This window comes from Leptodactylus fuscus, chromosome 2, assembly GCF_031893055.1.
Source record: "Leptodactylus fuscus isolate aLepFus1 chromosome 2, aLepFus1.hap2, whole genome shotgun sequence".
Taxonomy (NCBI): Eukaryota; Metazoa; Chordata; class Amphibia; order Anura; family Leptodactylidae; genus Leptodactylus; species Leptodactylus fuscus.
In genome coordinates, this window is record NC_134266.1 from 77,747,607 (window position 1) to 77,764,833 (window position 17,227).

Consider the following 17,227-nt stretch of genomic DNA (forward strand, 5'->3'; position numbering starts at 1 on the left):
GAAAGATGGATGAGAATGGGCGGAGTCAACATAGAAGTGGGTGGAGCTAAATTTGTCGTGGCGCACATAGCATTCTAGAACCGTTTCAATTTCTCATGTGGCCTCATGGGAAAATGAATTGCCCGCCCCTGGTCTATGGGGTCTGTGTGGCTTCTTAGCAAACCGCTTTTTAATGTGTTTGGTATGCTGTTCAGGGGTCCCCATGCGGAATACAGAACGCAGATGTGAACCAGGCCTCAGGTAACACTAGTATTTATGTGCCTTGTGTTACAGATTCTCACTATAGTTACAAAAGCACACAACCAATCAGAAGCCGGCTCTCATTCTTTTGGAACATGAAAGCTGAAACATGATTGGTTGCTATGGTCCTCACCTTTATTATGCCAGCAGTGTCTGGTTAGTCCACAGCAACCAATCGTTTTCTCCGATCTATTTCTAAACTACATTGGACATATTTAAGCTGCAAGCTGATTGGTTTCTACGGGCAACCCTGCAGTTTGTTCCCTGTAATGCATGTTCTGTCAGACCCTATAGGGCGAGCTCCACTGACACAGAACTATTCTATAGTCACAGGAAGGCTCTGACCCTCGAGGCGGACCTGTGACACGTCAGTGCGCCTATAGCATGACTCGGGCCTTGCCATTGGCTGCCTACACACACGTTGTAATTCCAGGCCACTTCTATATGCACGTACAACTGGCCGTATGTGACAGGAAGCCGGGCTCCTTACATCACATAACGGTCTCGGAGGTTCTGCGGCTCTCATTGGCTGTGTCGAGAGATGCTCGGAGCCGCGCGCTCACTGTCCTGCAGGCCACGCCTCTTCCCCGCGAGTAGGAGGCGGTGACGCGCACAGGCGAGGCGGGTTCCCGGCGTGAGGCGCTAGTAGCGGCTGTTGTGTGCCTGTGTGTCCGGTTAGGAGACGGTTTAGTGCTCGCACAAGGGGACAAGGGTCTTGCCGGGGGATCCGGCTGGAGGTGTCGGCAGCAGCATTGTGGAAGAAGCCAGTCTGGTGGTAAGCGGCAGCTGGGTGTGAACTTCGAGCTTCTATAGTGAAGTGGAGGACGGGCTGAAAGCTCAGGAAACGCCGGGGATGCGGCCCGCCCTTCACTTTAGGCCCCGAGTTGTAATCTCCCTGTCCGGGTTGGGTGGGGAGGGTTCAGGCCTTTCACTGTGACTTCCTCCAGGCTTTGTACGCCCCAGCCGCGTCCTGTTTCCGTGCTGCTGCCGTGTAGGCTTGTGAGCTCCAGTGAAACTTCTTCCGCCTGCCCTCTGGGTGGCTGCTTGGCTGGAGAGCTGGCACTTAAGTCGGGCAGTGGAAGGGAGCAGGGCTGTCATTGGTCCCTGGTCAGTGCCCACATGGTGCCCTCTGCCTGTGCCCCCTGTGGCTGACTGCTCTGCACCCTGTGTGGGTGGTAAGGCTAGTGGGTGTGGTGGTGACAACAGAGCTGACTTGTGACATTGTGACCGCAGCCTGGGCACTGGCTATTTGTAACCTGTAATTGCTATGTGTCCACTTCTGCTGGTCACTGAGTAACCAGGGAAATTGCAACAAGTAGATGCTAGACAGAGGGTGTAGTGTCATCTGCTGCCCGGTACTGTACGGGCTATGTCATTTTCTGTTTGGCTGGGTCACTGGTGGTTTGATGTAGTTGCTCAAGCCTGGTCACATGTGTGTGTCCAATGTGATGTGGGATCTGTTATGTCCTAGGTGACGTGTGATTTGAGATCTATAAAGGGAAGTTTGACATTGTGAGGATGGTGTTTGGTCACGAGTAGGCTCCCTACTAACTAGAGGGCTCACTGTCATGACAGGTAACAGCTGGCTGGAGTGCCGGTCTGGGGATGGCTGCTTTGTCATACATACTAATAAGCATGTGTAGTGATCCGTCCTGTGACTCCTCTGTGCTATTCAGCAGAGGCGTAAGAGGTGACATGACATGCTTCTCTGCAGACCGCCTCTTCAGAACAGGAAGAGATGTTCTAAGCGGGCAGTCATCTTACTTATGACAATTTATTGTACTGACTAGCACATCTTCTATAACAGTCTGCACAATCATCTGAACACAGATCTGTGATGGTCAGAGAAAAACAGCCGAGACTCTAATACTGTGCGGCCATCGTGTGCCCTCCGCTTATTAGGAGCGTGATATCCCTTGACCCCTGTTTGGTAACCTAACAAGTGTACTGTATTTAGAAGTGCCTGTCTTTTCTGCTTTCTACATTGTAGTTTATGGGAGTTGTGTGGTAACCACAGTAGCCATGAATTTTATAGACGAGAACCACATGCATGGTCTCCTCGGGGCGTTGGTGTCGGAAAAATGTTGCTCGCTCTGGCTTCAAAATAAAGAGATGAAATATTTTTAATTATTGTACTATTATTGATTATTGTGCAGTAAGTTGCAAAGCTTGTGGCATATTTTCTTTCCTAAGAATTCACTTTAATGAATAAGAGGAGCTTTATTGCTTAGGACTGACCAGTCTGTGGCCCTGCTCCTCTCTGATGATGGGGTGTTTAGTATGGTAACATGACCCTCACTCACATCAGGTATTCCTACTCCTTTAAGATATTGTACAGGTATATGTAACTTACAGAGAGTCTGTCATTAGGAAAATTTTAGTCAAAGTAATCCCAGTACCTTATACACTTTCCAGATATGGCTGTTATTCAGCATTGCATATCCATTGCTGTTTTACTTATGTGCACATGAGGTGCAAAGGGCTTTTGGGGCAGTACTTATCTTCCTGGAGCTTTGCTCTATGGTGTAGATGACCTTCCCTAACTGCTGCCCAACTCAACCCTCCATCCTTAGATAGATAGCTCTCTGGGGAGAACTGGACGGCAGTGAGCAGAGGTGAAGCAAGGAAAAGATGACCAACACCCCAAACCGAAACCACAGATTTTTTTTTTTATGGCTGGTAAAGGAATACTGTTCTGTTGTAGTCCGTGTAATGCACACAACTGTATTCTATCCAGGAAACCCTGTGAGGACTACATCTCCAAGACTGACTGCAGCTGTGTGCATGAAACTCTGCATCATAGGCAGTTGTGCCGCAGCGGGCACCCCGATGGCCCGATCACTATTATACTGAATGCATAAGGCTGTTGGTCCTCACTGCATCATGTACACAGCTGTGGTTGGACTGAATATGGTTGTGTGTATGAGACCTTACTGCTTGAGTAACTCATGAAATAACATTTTTTTTTTTATCTTCCACGTTGTGTTGTTCCTCTGTTATTACTCCTAGTCACGTTGACAACTGGGTGTTGCCAGCTGGGAGGTGTGTCCCTTCACAGTCTGAAAGTGTGCGCTCCTGCTGCCAGGGTCAGACTATGCAGGGGTATAACCTTTTTGAAGAAGGACTTCCTAATGGTAGAATCTTGTCATTTTTCCTTGCTGTGCAGTGGCATTCTTCTGTAAAGAAATTTTTTTTAGACTCTGGATTTTGGGGTTCAACTGTCCTGTTTGCTTGTAGCATGGAAAGCACAAATACGTTATTGTACTTCTATAGTAAAACAAGGAGCGTGTGTGTTTTGCCACATAGGGAAACAATAGCAACTATTTTGCTGTCATGTTCCTCTGCATAATAGTCAAGGAAAGGCAAAGACCTTTTGGGCCTAGTTTCTCAACCTGTTTATGCAGCTCCATAGGCCACCTGGCAAAATGGGTTAAATGGTTATGTTTTATAGAAGTGGCCTAATAGAATGACCTAATGTTGGTATTCCAGCTCTCCACCTCTGCCTGATCAGCTGTCTGAAGCAGCCGTGGTATTAGTGCAAGCCATTCCGCCTCTCATTTACTTCATTTTCTCCAATCCTCAAAATCCTGTACTTCTCATAGCAGCAGTTCGGGGTATTGCTGTGTTTTGAAGTGAATGAGACCCAGCACCCAGTATAGTCACTACTAATAGTATGAAAAAGACAGCCGCTTCAAGCAGCTTATCATCAGGGTTATGCAGAGTTTGAACCCATCGATGAATAGTTTGCCTTAGCTTAGAGTTGTGTTTAAAAATTTTTTTTAATAAATTTCATAATTCAGGTATTTAATAGAACTAAGTTTCTCTGCTTATGAGCTTTCATCTGTCTGCTAACCTGTTCAATTAACTGCCAGCACTGAGATGCATGAAGCTGGTGAGATGGATATCTTGACCCCGGTTCACATCTGCTTTTGGGCCATTCTGTTCCCCTCTCAGCATGAAAGATGCTGAGAGAAAAGTAGGACTTTTCTTGGTGCGTTTTTCATGCGGAAACCACACGGACCCCATTATAGTTTATGGGGTCTTCCGATTTCCTAAGGTAACCGCTTTTTTTTATGCAGATTAGGTTTCCATTAGGGGGTCCTCAAGCGAACTCCCCAAACAGAAACCCATGTGCAGATGGGAATCAGGCCTTACTTTCATCTGCTCCAGGACAATTTGCATGTCTTTACGTCTAATTTATTCCTCGTTCTCCTTCCCTTCTCCATAGACTTCTGTGAAGTTCAGCTTGTCTTCAGTGAATTGAGCTGTTAATAGGTGATTGTTCTTTCCCGTGATAAATTGTTACACGGTTTCTTACTTTCACTTGAATGCTTTACACCTAAGGAAAAAAAAAATTGGGCTGCCGCTAAATCTATAAGATAATCCTTTAATAGTCCCACAATGGGGAAATTTCAGTGATAGTTTCATAGATGGTACAGTAATATATAAAAAGAGAAAAACACATACAAGCTCATGGCAGATAGAGAAATCCTAGGAATCATAGCAACTAAAAAAGAAAGAAACACAGACACACTGCAGGATCATTTAGTTCTCTGTGCGGAGTGATGTTAATAATACAGCCGACTGTGGTTGGAGGACATGAGGAGGGGGGGTCACAGCATGTAGATATAACAGGCAGAAATAACATTAGTCTATCAGTTTGATACAGTTGGATAAACCTCTAAGGGATCGTTCACACGACGGAAAAGTTTTCCGCTGTGTTTTTTGTTTTTTTTTTTGGCACGGCTAGCCACGTCGGGATACCGATACAGTGTATCCCGCTCCTGATTTAAGCCCGAACGAATGGGCGTAAACAAGGAGTGTGTCCCGAGATGCGGAGTCAGTGACAAAATAGGGCATGTCACTTCTTTTTTCTGTTACTAGCTAGTGGGAAAAAAAAGCAAGCAGCCCCCATTGAAGTCAATGAGAAACATTTTTGCAGGCAGATTCCGCTTCAAAATTTGCCTGCAAAAACTGTGTGAATACCCTTAAGGTTCCTTGGAAACTTAAGAATGTCTGTTTCTAACATGGAGTTTTTGTCAAGCTGAAAAAATCTGCAGGAAATAGGAAACTTTTTTTTTTCCATGCAGTTTTTGGTATGATGCGGGTATTTGACCCATATTTTTTTTCTCCAGCACATTGTGTGAAACTTGAAATTTTTCTCTAAAAAACAAAACAAAAAAAACCTAGCAGTTTTTGCAAAAATATCACAAAAAAATCTGTTGTGATTTTATTTATTCCCCCCCCCCCCCCCCGACTCCCATTGATTTCAATGTTTTTTTTCTAGGCGAAATCCGCCTGAACATAGGTCATGTTACTCTCTCTCCCCCCCCCCCCCCCCCCGACTGAAAAAAAACCCCATTAGTGACTCCCATTGAAATGAATGAGAGGCGGATTCCGCGTCAAAATTCGCCTGCAAAAATCTGTGTGAACTGACCCTAAATCCTGAACAAACCTACGTGCCGATTTTATTTCTGTTTTCACTACTCTTTGAAGTATGTGAAATCTGCAGTGAAAATCCCCACACGCCATGTATTAAAGGAATTGTCTGGGCTCTTCCAAGTGTTTGATTCGGATGACGTACTGCAGTAACTCTCCATGGCCGTTATCTGCTTCTGTTCTCAGTATAGTGGCTGCAGGGGGCCCCGACTGTCGGACCCCTGCTCATCTCATACAGGTGACTTGTCCTACTTAACCCTTTGAGATTCTGTTGTAGTATTCTGCAGGTTTCTGCAGCATGTGCATATAGTGTAAAGTGGCTGTCCAGTGTAAATCTACTATGTATTAATATTTTATAGCATATTAATTTTTTAATGTAGTTATGTCTTCCTAATGCTGTCTGTCAGTAACGTGACAGGATCCATTTGTCTACTTGCTGTCTCAGTAAATAAAATACTTTCTGTTTACATTGTTAGGCTGAACTCCTGCCCCTGGCTCATGTCTAATAGACTTGTTAGGCCTCATGCATTAATTTTGCTTCCATCTCACAAGGCAGTCATATTTCTACAGTTTGGGCATTTTTGGATGTAGAATGCCTAATGTGTGTTGTTTTTGTGTTTTTTGGAAATCGGGCAATTTCGGGGGGGGGGGGGGGAGGTATGGGTATTCCACGAATATTCCTTTCATTGATTTGGGCACAGGCAGTTCTATATACTGCTGGAAAGCCAACAGTGCACTGAATTCAGCGCAATGTCGGCTTTACCGATCTGTGCCCCAGGTAAAGAGCTATCGGTGCCGGTACTGTAGCTCTTTACGTCCTTCTCCACAGCAGCGCCTATCACGCTATACACTGTGAGCAGAGGGAGGTGGCGTTCCTCCCCGCTCACACTGTACAGCGCTATAGGCTTTCCAGCAGTATATAGAACTGCTTGTACCCAAATCAATGAAAGGTCCTCTTTAAATTACTGCTTAGGGGCAGTGAGACTGAGCCTCCAATGGCTCTAGCGTTACTATGATAGGCCTGGGAGCCTTCAGTAGGCTCCAGGCTGTCCTAGGAACAGGTTGGCAACTTTACAGGTATGGGACCAGCCCCAGGGCGATTTTTAAATTTTGGGGGGATCTTTAACCACTTGTGAGCAGACTCTCCCCGCTGTCATTCACTTTGGTGGTACCAATGGAAAAGTGCTGAACCTCAGCTATTTCCAGCACTGCCATTGAAATAAATGGGAGCAGGGGTTCATCTGTGTACACTTTAGCTACATTCATTGTGGGGATAAATCACCCCCAGAATCAGAGGGGGTCTCGTGTCCACCTATCAGTAATTTTATTCTCTAGTTTAGAGAATACATATTTTTTAAAACTTTTATTAATTTTTTTTTTTTTTTTTTAAAGATTTCTTTGCAGATGTGTACCACCACCCATGGGCTTTTAACAGATTTCTGACTTCCGTGGTCATCACTGACCGCACATGGTCTTTCACATATTCAGTTTGTGTGGATGACCTGTCTCTGATTTCATGAAGAATGGACATCACATGGATGACATCTGTGTACTGTCTGGTTTTTATAGACCACTAGCTGGTACCCGCAACTTCGTCTGCGGTGATTGTAGAAGTGGGTATATACAGGGGTGGGTAAGGTTTTCGTAGTGTGTATAAGGTATGGGATATGAAATGCAACTTTGTATCTTGTTTTTGCTGTAATTCAGAGAATACGTGAGACTTTTGTGTTGAAGTTAATTTGTATTTGAGCTGCTATACAGTGTTGGTATAAACTGTACATAGTGACTTTGGGACAGAAGTATTTGAAGTTAACCCTTTCCCGCCGATGGCATTTTTTGATTTTCGTTTTTGACTCCCCTCCTTCTAAACCCCATAACTTTTTTATTTCTCCGTTCCCAGAGTCATATGAGGTCTTAATTTTTCCTGGGACAAATTTTTCTTCATGATGCCACCATTATTTATTCTATATAATGTACTGGGAAGCAGGGAAAAAATTCAGAATGGGGTGGATTTGAAGAAAAAATGCATCTCTGCGACATTCTTACGGGTTTGGTTTTACGGCGTTCACTGTGCAACCAAAATGACATGTCCCCTGTATTCTGTATTTCGGTACGGTTCCAGGGATACCAAATTTATATGGTTTTATTTACATTTTGACCCCTTAAAAAAAATCCAAAACTGTGTTAAAAAATTATTTTTTGAAAAGTCGCCATATTCCGACAGCCGTAACTTTTTTATACGTGCGTGTACGGGGATGTATAGGGCGTCTTTTTTTGCGGGACCGGGTGTACTTTGTAGTTCTACCATTTTCGGGAAATGTTATTGCTTTGATCACTTTTTATTCAAATTTTTATCAGAATCAAAACAGTGAAAAAATGGCGGTTTGGCACTTTTGACCATTTTTCCCGCTACGGCGTTTACCGAACAGGAAAAATATTTGTATAGCTTTGTAGAGCGGGCGATTTCAGACGTGGGGATACCTAACATGTATATGTTTCACAGTTTTTAACTACTTTTATATGTGTTCTAGGGAAAGGGGGGTGATTTGAATTTTTAATCCTTTTTTATTTATTTTTTTTTTTTTACATTTTTTAAACTTTTTTTTTTTGCTTTTATTAGACCGCCTAGGGGTATTGACATGGGTGGGCGGTGTCGCGGATTGTCAGAGTGGTGGGGGTCGGCAAACATGGCTGCTCCGGAGCGTTAAAGAGCGCCTCCTGGAGTATCGTTAAGGTGAGGGGCAAAGTGGTAAAGTATATGTACACTCACCGGCCACTTTATTAGGTACACCATGCTAGTAACGGGTTGGATCCCCTTTTGCCTTCAGAACTGCCTCAATTCTTCGTGGCATAGATTCAACAAGGTGCTGGAAGTATTCCTCAGAGATTTTGGTCCATATTGACATGATGGCATCACACAGTTGCCGCAGATTTGTCGGCTGCACATCCATGATGCGAATCTCCCGTTCCACCACATCCCAAAGATGCTCTATTGGATTGAGATCTGGTGACTGTGGAGGCCATTGGAGTACAGTGAACTCATTGTCATGTTCAAGAAACCAGTCTGAGATGATTCCAGCTTTATGACATGGCGCATTATCCTGCTGAAAGTAGCCATCAGATGTTGGGTACATTGTGGTCATAAAGGGATGGACATGGTCAGCAACAATACTCAGGTAGGCTTTGGCGTTGCAACGATGCTCAATTGGTACCAAGGGGCCCAAAGAGTGCCAAGAAAATATTCCCCACACCATGACACCACCAGCCTGAACCGTTGATACAAGGCAGGATGGATCCATGCTTTCATGTTGTTGACGCCAAATTCTGACCCTACCATCCGAATGTCGCAGCAGAAATCGAGACTCATCAGACCAGGCAACGTTTTTCCAATCTTCAATTGTCCAATTTCGATGAGCTTGTGCAAATTGTAGCCTCAGTTTCCTGTTCTTAGCTGAAAGGAGTGGCACCCGGTGTGGTCTTCTGCTGCTGTAGCCCATCTGCCTCAAAGTTCGACGTACTGTGCGTTCAGAGATGCTCTTCTGGCTACCTTGGTTGTAACGGGTGACTATTTGAGTCACTGTTGCCTTTCTATCAGCTCGAACCAGTCTGGCCATTCTCCTCTGACCTCTGGCATCAACAACGCATTTCCGCCCACAGAACTGCCGCTCACTGGATGTTTTTTCTTTTTCGGACCATTCTCTGTAAACCCTAGAGATGGTTGTGCGTGAAAATCCCAGTAGATCAGCAGTTTCTGAAATACTCAGACCAGCCCTTCTGGCACCAACAACCATGCCACGTTCAAAGGCACTCAAATCACCTTTCTTCCCCATACTGATGCTCGGTTTGAACTGCAGGAGATTGTCTTGACCATGTCTACATGCCTAAATGCACTGAGTTGCCGCCATGTGATTGGCTGATTAGAAATTAAGTGTTAACGAGCAGTTGGACAGGTGTACCTAATAAAGTGGCCGGTGAGTGTATATGTGATTGTGTGGGGTTAGGGGCTAGGCTGTAGAGGGCAATATGAATTTTGTGGCTTGCTATGGTCCAAAGTGTGTGAGATTGCAGAGATGGTGGTGCGAGTTTGGGTTTTGTGGGGGTTCTGGCACAAACGTATGTGCGCTATTGTGACGAAAAGTAGCCTATTGTTTAATCGGGTGTATTAACTATGTTTGTGGAAAATTTCAGCCAAATTGGTGGAGCGGTTTTTCCGTGATTGAGGAACAAACATCCAAACACACAAACTCACAAACTTTCACATTTATAATATTAATACGATGATGGGTATCCACAGTGGCGAAACACCATTAAAGAGAGTATGGGGCGGTTCACATGGTGGAAAATGAAGAGGAATTCCCTGCCACCCTTTACTGGATGCTAATGTAGTGCATTGGCATTCAGTTGTGGCTTTCCAATGCTGACTAGGCCCAGATGAATGGGCCTAATCACAGGGCTTCTTGAGCCATGAACTGTTGGGCTGAGTCAGCTGCAAGAAGACCAAGCTGGATACTTATTTTTCAGCTTCTTGCTACGATCTCTGCCTCCCATTGAAAATAATGGGATGCGGAATCTGACACTGACTCAGGTGTAAAATCCACCCCAAATCTGTGTCAAATTCCTACATGTTAATGGCCCCGAAGGGTTAGCTAGCATCAGTTACAAAATGTTAATTCAGAATAATGGATTTATGACAGATGACTCCTTAGCCTTCCCTGCTCTCACACACCTAACAGGGTGTGCATTCAATAGGTCTGGCAAGGACTAAGGGCTAGTGCAGAATGGTTGATTTTGGTCCTGATTCTGACCCGGGAAGCTGCGTCAGAATAGGGCCAAAATGCGCCTGCCACGACTGTCGTAGCTTCCCGCTCTGGAGTAGGCCCAAATGAATGAGCCTAGTCCCGAGGGTGCTGCCCCACGAGGAGGACACTGGGACTGAATCAGCAGCGGAATCCGCCTGAAGGAAGAGCAGCTCGCTGCTTTTTTCCATGAGCGGCAACATGCTTTGTGTGATCCCTCCCCCCACCGTAAATTTTGTTTAATGGCCCAGCCCTAGGTATCGCCATGCCACAAAAAGGCCAATCTATTAAAGATAAAAATACTTATCCCATAAATATCCTTTGATGCAAGGAATGCTCAAGTCCACCAGAATGGGAGTCACAAGAGAAGGCCTGAGACTGAGAGCTTGCCCCCCAATGACATGACTGTATTGTAATAGATTAAAGAGAGTCTGTCAGCAGGAAGATATGTATCCAATTAATGCTAGCACCTTGTACGATGCCTTTCTTAATCTGCATTACAGCTCCATTTTAATGAAAATCTTTCATTTATTATGGAATTTAGTTGAAAAGGGCTTTCGGGGCGTTTCATTTTCTGCTCTAAATAACTGCTGCTCAGATCTTCCCCTTATTATCTTCACTATGTCTGCAGTTAGGTGCAGTTATCTAAAGCAGAGCGCAAAAGCCTCAGCAGGCAAAATGTCCCTAAAACCCTTTTCAGCTAATTTGCATAAGAATAATATGTTGATTTTTCCTGAAATTGGAGCTGCATTGTAGAATAAGAAAGGCATCTATGGAAAGTGTCGAAGCCGCCCTACAAGGTACTGTCATTACTTTGATACTGATTCTTTCTTCTGACATTGGTTTGTGTATATTGAAGAGTACCTGAAGGGGAGAGGCGACACTTAGTTGGTAATGTATGCATTCTGCAGGTTACATGGTACGGTTAAGACTTTTTCAATCAGCTTCATCATAGGGAGGGAAAGGTCATGACTGAAGAGATGAGTGAAGAAAATAACCCCCCTGAATGTTTCCATAAGTATCAATGCTATTATACTGGGAAAAAGCATCTAAGCTGTTGCTGCTGTGATCAGTTCTTGGGAAAGGTTATTCTGTACATTCACTGTCCTTACAATGAAAAAGCCTTGTCTTCTGTAGTGAGAGGGAGGGGGAGTTCTTTCTTATCTTTTGAGGATATGTGACGTGTAACAGCTTTTCCCCGTATTTCTTAGTCTATCACCTACACTTGTTCTAGTAATGTATCTGCTGCATAGACAATTCCAAGCATACCTCTGATATGTAGAATAGCCTTCCAGGATGACTGCAAGGCTAAGGCCCCACATAACAGGCTGCACTGAAAGTCTATGGACTTTTTACTTCAGTTACACCTATAGGGAAACTACTTGTTTTTCCTTAGGGATAATTGAGATGCTGCCATTTCTGAAAATGCAACGGATTTGGAAGTCTCAGCATTTCTCGTACATTTCTGCAATGTGTTCACAGGATTCACTGTAAAAACACAACAGTTTCTTCTATGCCGTTTCCACCACGTGGGACCCTGGCCTAAAGCATATTTTTCTGGGTATGCAAATGACCCTCACAGAGCACAGGGCGATTCGACTGCCAAAGCACAGCCTTTGTGAGTTTGTGTGTTTGGATGTTCGGATGTTTGTTCCTCAATCACGCAAAACCCGCTCCACCGATTTGGCTAAAAGTTTCCACAAACATAGTTAATACACCCGATTGCGCAATAGGCTACTTTTCGTCACAATAGCGCACATACGTTTGTGCCAGGACCCCCACAAAACCCAAACTCACATCACCATCTCTGCAATCTCACACAGTTTGGACCATAGCAAGCCACAAAATTCATATTGCCCTCTACAGCCTAGCCCCTAACCCCACACAATCTCATATACATATACTTTACCACTTTGCCCCTCACCTTAACGATACTCCAGGAGGCTCTCTTTGAAGCTCCGGAGCAGCCATGTTTGCCAACCCCCACTGCTCTGACAATCCGCGACACCGCCCACCCATGTAAATACCCCTAGGCGGTCTAATAAATGCAACAACGAAAAACTACACCCGGCCCAGCAAATAAAGACATCCCCGACACAGACAAATAAAAAATTGACTGCTGCCTGAATATGGCAACTTTTAAAAGCAAAAAAATGTCAACACACTACTGGCAGAAAATATCAAAGCATACAATGTCGTATATCGAAGTATATTAACTTCAAATACCTCCGTCCCAGTGTCACTATGTACAGTTTATACCAACACCGTATAGCAGCTCAAATACAAATTAACTTCAACACACAAGTCTCACGTATTCTCTGAATTACAGCAAAAACAAGATACAAAGTTACATTTCATATCCCATCCCTTATACACAGTACGAAAACCTTACCCACCCCTGTATATACCCACTTCTACAATCACCGCAGACGAAGTCGCGGGTACCAACTAGTCCAAAATAATGCCCATGCAGTCATGTAGTGCGACACCTCTCCCCCTCCTTCAGAAGTTCCAGAACAGCATAATCTTAGGGCTAGTTCACACGGGGCAAAATGGTCAGGATTTTGACGTGGAATCCGCATCAAAATCCTGCTAAAAAAAAAAAAAAAAAAAAAAAAAAAAAAAAAGCCTCTCATTGAAATCAATGGGAGCCAGTCATTTCCTTTTTCCGCGAGCGTGGAAAAAAGAAGCAAGCTGTCCTATCTTCAGGTGGATTTCGCGGTTGAATCAGTGACGTCCGCTTCACGACAACACCCTCCAGACTAGGCCTAATCCGGAGCAGAAAGCTGCCACGGGATTTCAGTGCACTGCATCGGAACCTCATGTGAACTAGCCCTTACAAAGAGCTACACCGAAATCCTATGCATGTACTCCTGTAGTTTGTGCCATATCAGAGTGTACGATTTGGGGAATACCAAATTAATGTTGCATCAAAGTTTGAAGGGTTTTTTTTAATTTTTTTTTTTAATTTAAACAATAGTAGTAGAGAACATCAAATAAGAAAAGGAAAAGAAATCAGGCCAAGGCCCGATGGGCAAATATAGTATAGATGATATCCTATCAAGCATGAAGACAATACACAAAGGTTAACATTGAATCCTGACCTGGGGGCAAATAACCCAACAGGATACCAAATTTAGTTTTATATATGTAACCTCGTAAAAAAACAAAATTTACAAAACAAATGATTTTTCTTTTGATTCCCATGTGTCGGAATGTATTGTGCTTAAGTAGTTATATTACATCCCTGTCCCATGAGTCCATACCCCTTTTAATACCTGACAATAAGCTGCCGGCTTTAGAAGCAGCAGACTGACATTGCATACTGTGTTTACCCAGATGCAGAAGTTTACATTTATCCACATTGAAGCTCATTTGCAATGAGGCTGCCTTGTCTGCTTGTAAGCTACGTACGTCCTCCATAGACTGCTCTGTACTACATAGCTTGGTATCATCTACAAAAATACACAAAGTGCTAATAATCCCATCTTCTATATCATTAATAACTATAGCTTGTTGTACATAGTTTAGAACTCTTATGCTGGTCCTATGTTATAATATATTTTTGATATTGGTATTTTTTAGAATACAAGTATTTGCAAAAAACAAAACAAAAACATGCTGTTTCTGAAGGGTAAAGCTTATTGAGGCATTGGAGATATTTGGACGACTTTCTATTAAGACATTTTTTATTTTTATTTTTTTGCGCTCTAGCCCCTATATTACATTGGTAGTAATTTGAGTAGGGAACTAAGGGCTTCCACTGCTGACAGATTCCCCATAAATAGATCTTGTTTACTGCATGCAGGGTTCCTCTGTCCGCTTGAGAAGTCGGACATCTTCACTTGCGGGACAGGGAAGGACGGGCACGGAGTGCAAAACAACGCACCCGATGCCCATTGAAATAAATGACAGGTGTCACGGACACAGCTAGTGTCTGCTCCTAATGTCCGTGACAGATTTTGAGCGGACACTACCTGTCGGACACAGATGGTAGTGTGAACGCCCTCTTAATTGAAATGTTCAGTTTTGGTTATTTTTGGATTTTCCAATCCTTGTTCTGGGGCCTCCTTTTTTCCATTCCTTGGTTCTACTTAGCAATTTAAAATAAAATGACACTTGGGCTTTCCCAGTTTGGACCTTTTTGCCACATTGTCTGACACTGTCCTATCAATTCTTTTGTGTGCAGGGACACCCCACTTACTGGGACAATCCCACCTTGTGTAAGGTTCTGTTCTCACTAAGCATTGGCCCTTTAAGAGAGTTTCAGGTGTATGTGATGAACCTATCTATTGTTCCTCATTCTACTTGTATATGTCTAAGGCTGGTCTTACACGACCGTAATTTAAGTCCGCAATTGAGGGTTTTCAATTGCGGACACATTATACTCAATGTGGCCTCTTACACCACCAGACATTTTATCCGTGGTGTGGCTGGGCCGCAATCGTGGTCCGCAATTTATAGAGCATGTCTGTAATGGCCGTGAATTGCAGCACTGCACCGACTCGCCCATAGAACTCAATGGGCGAGTGCGGCAGTACACTGACATCTGCGGCGTGTATGTTGCCGATCAGCAACTAGTGTTGCTGATCAGCAACATGCGGACCATAGAATCATTACATCCAGAGTGGTAAACATGTATTTGAGTCTCTGATTTTCTTAGTCCTTAGGACTAGTTCACACGGGGCAAGAGGGGGTGGATTTTGATGCGGAATCCACCTGAAAATCCACCCCCTCACTATAGAGGTCTATGTAGACCCCTAGCATTCTTTTTTCCGCTAGCGGCTTGTTCCCACTCGCAGAAAAAAGAAGCAAGCTGCTCTTTCATCAGGCGGATTCCGCCTTGCGACACCTCCCTCCAGACTGGGCCTAATCCAGAAGGGAAAGCTGCGACGAAATGTGTTCACGCGGAATCCGTGTGAACTAGGCCTTCCTCATAGCATAAGGAAATGACAGTGAACTCTTATATGGTGCGATTACTCAGGAGCTGCACATGCTCCATATGTAGAGTATATAGCCTGTGTTATTCGGATCACGCTGGTAGTCTTTGAGGGGCTTGTCTAACTCCCTAAGATGCTGCTGTGAATAGCAACCACTGCATCTGTGAGACGTTGTCTCTCTCTTCTGGCAAGGAGATCACGGGATGCTGAGTGGTAACCATGTAAACTTAAAGGGTTGTAAACCTGGTGAATATTGTGACTGCACAATAACGCTTACTGGTCTATTATAACACGCTGAAGACTGTTTAACTGAAACCTAAAAAGCAGTGATGGATAGGTTTGTGTGTTGTGGTGGTGGTGGTTGTTTTTTTTTGTTTTTTGTTTTTTTTACACAGCTATTCTAGAATATTGGGTAGTGGCTTCCTTGTTACTGTTGTTGACAGAAAAATAAAAAAAAAATTTTTTTAGGGCTCTTGAAAGGTTGGGCATTTAAAGCCTTCCCTTGTACAAAACTTCTGAGACTAGCCAAGGCTGGCTGCTCAGCTACTTTTACAAATCTCGTACCAATAAATGGCGAGACTTATGTTTTCAAGGCCCTCTCTCATTTTCTTGTAGCTGCACACAGGGCACGGTCCCAGACGTGAGATGGGCATCTATGGAATATCCTATGGATATAGTCATAAATTTCCACGGAAAACCTTTTTTTTTAAAAAAAAAAAAAAAAAGCAAGGGTTGATTCTTTCATAGTGGAAAAGTGAGCTATTGTCCTTGTACAAGAAAATGGTAATTCCCAGTCCAGTCAGGTTCTGAATTAGTGAAAGCCGTAGTGACTAATGCCGTTCTGCATCTTAGAAAGTGTCTGCAGCCATCTAGTTAATGGCCACCATGCTCTCTACTTGCAAGGGCTATAGGTAACGGCCATTCTTTGCCAGTGATATAGCTGTGTTTTAGCTGAAATGGGGATGTTCTTGTAACAGAGGATTCCAAAATCTGATTTTGATATTGTCTTGTTTTTGGGATGCAGGGAGTTTTTAGTTTTTAGTGCTGCATGCTAAAGTGGTTGTTCGTGTGCTAGTAAAGCTCAATGCTTATGAGCTCTCCATTGCGTAGGTCATCTGTATCACATCAGTCGTGGTCCGTCACTGACAATCTGCTGTTCAGCCCACCTGACGCCGTATACCAGGTGTCACTTGAATATAACATGTATTATTAGAATAGATGCAGAGCTGCCATCACTAAATTGTACTGATGGGAAGCTGTATGCAGTGTACAAAGCTCTGTACACTGTAGCAGTGACTCCACAAACTGCTGCTGTTTTCATTCACTTCTAGTTATATACCTGTATACGGCTTCCGGTGAAAAAAAACAGCACGGACAGTGCAGGACCTGGACCAATCTGGTACCAATGACCTATCCTATGGCTAGGTCACCAGTATTCAACTTTGCTAGGTCTTGGACAACATCTTTAAGACGCTTCAGGATGGCTTTAGATCTTCTTAGATTTCATATTATAAATGGTCATTTTGGTGAGTGAATAGGGTTTCTGAATATATTCTGTTGTGAGCTATTATAAAGTGTAACTGTGAAGTGTTTTCTGTCAGTATTTGTATCATTAATAAGTTTTGTAATATACATTAGTACATTTTGTCTCCTTTCTGTGAAATCCTGCTTTTTTTTTTTTTTTTTTTTTTTTTTTTCTTCTTTCCTCTTCACTCATGCCCTTGCTTCTCTATTGAGTGGTTTCCTGCTTGTTTGGTGTACAGGCCTGTGGGAGAAGGTCACTTCCAACGGCTATATCTTGGGCATTATAAA

At 43.7% G+C, this 17,227-nt stretch overlaps 1 protein-coding gene across 1 annotated transcript in view; it reads left to right on the forward strand.

Annotated features, from left to right (window-relative positions):
• Window positions 1-829: 829 nt before the first annotated feature.
• The window catches only part of RAP1A (RAP1A, member of RAS oncogene family), a 39,432-nt gene continuing 23,034 nt past the window's right edge, over window positions 830-17,227 (forward strand). The window contains exon 1 of the mRNA XM_075264050.1: window positions 830-1,015. The gene's annotated coding sequence lies outside the window, so the exon portion shown is untranslated. The remainder of the gene's footprint in view (window positions 1,016-17,227) is intronic.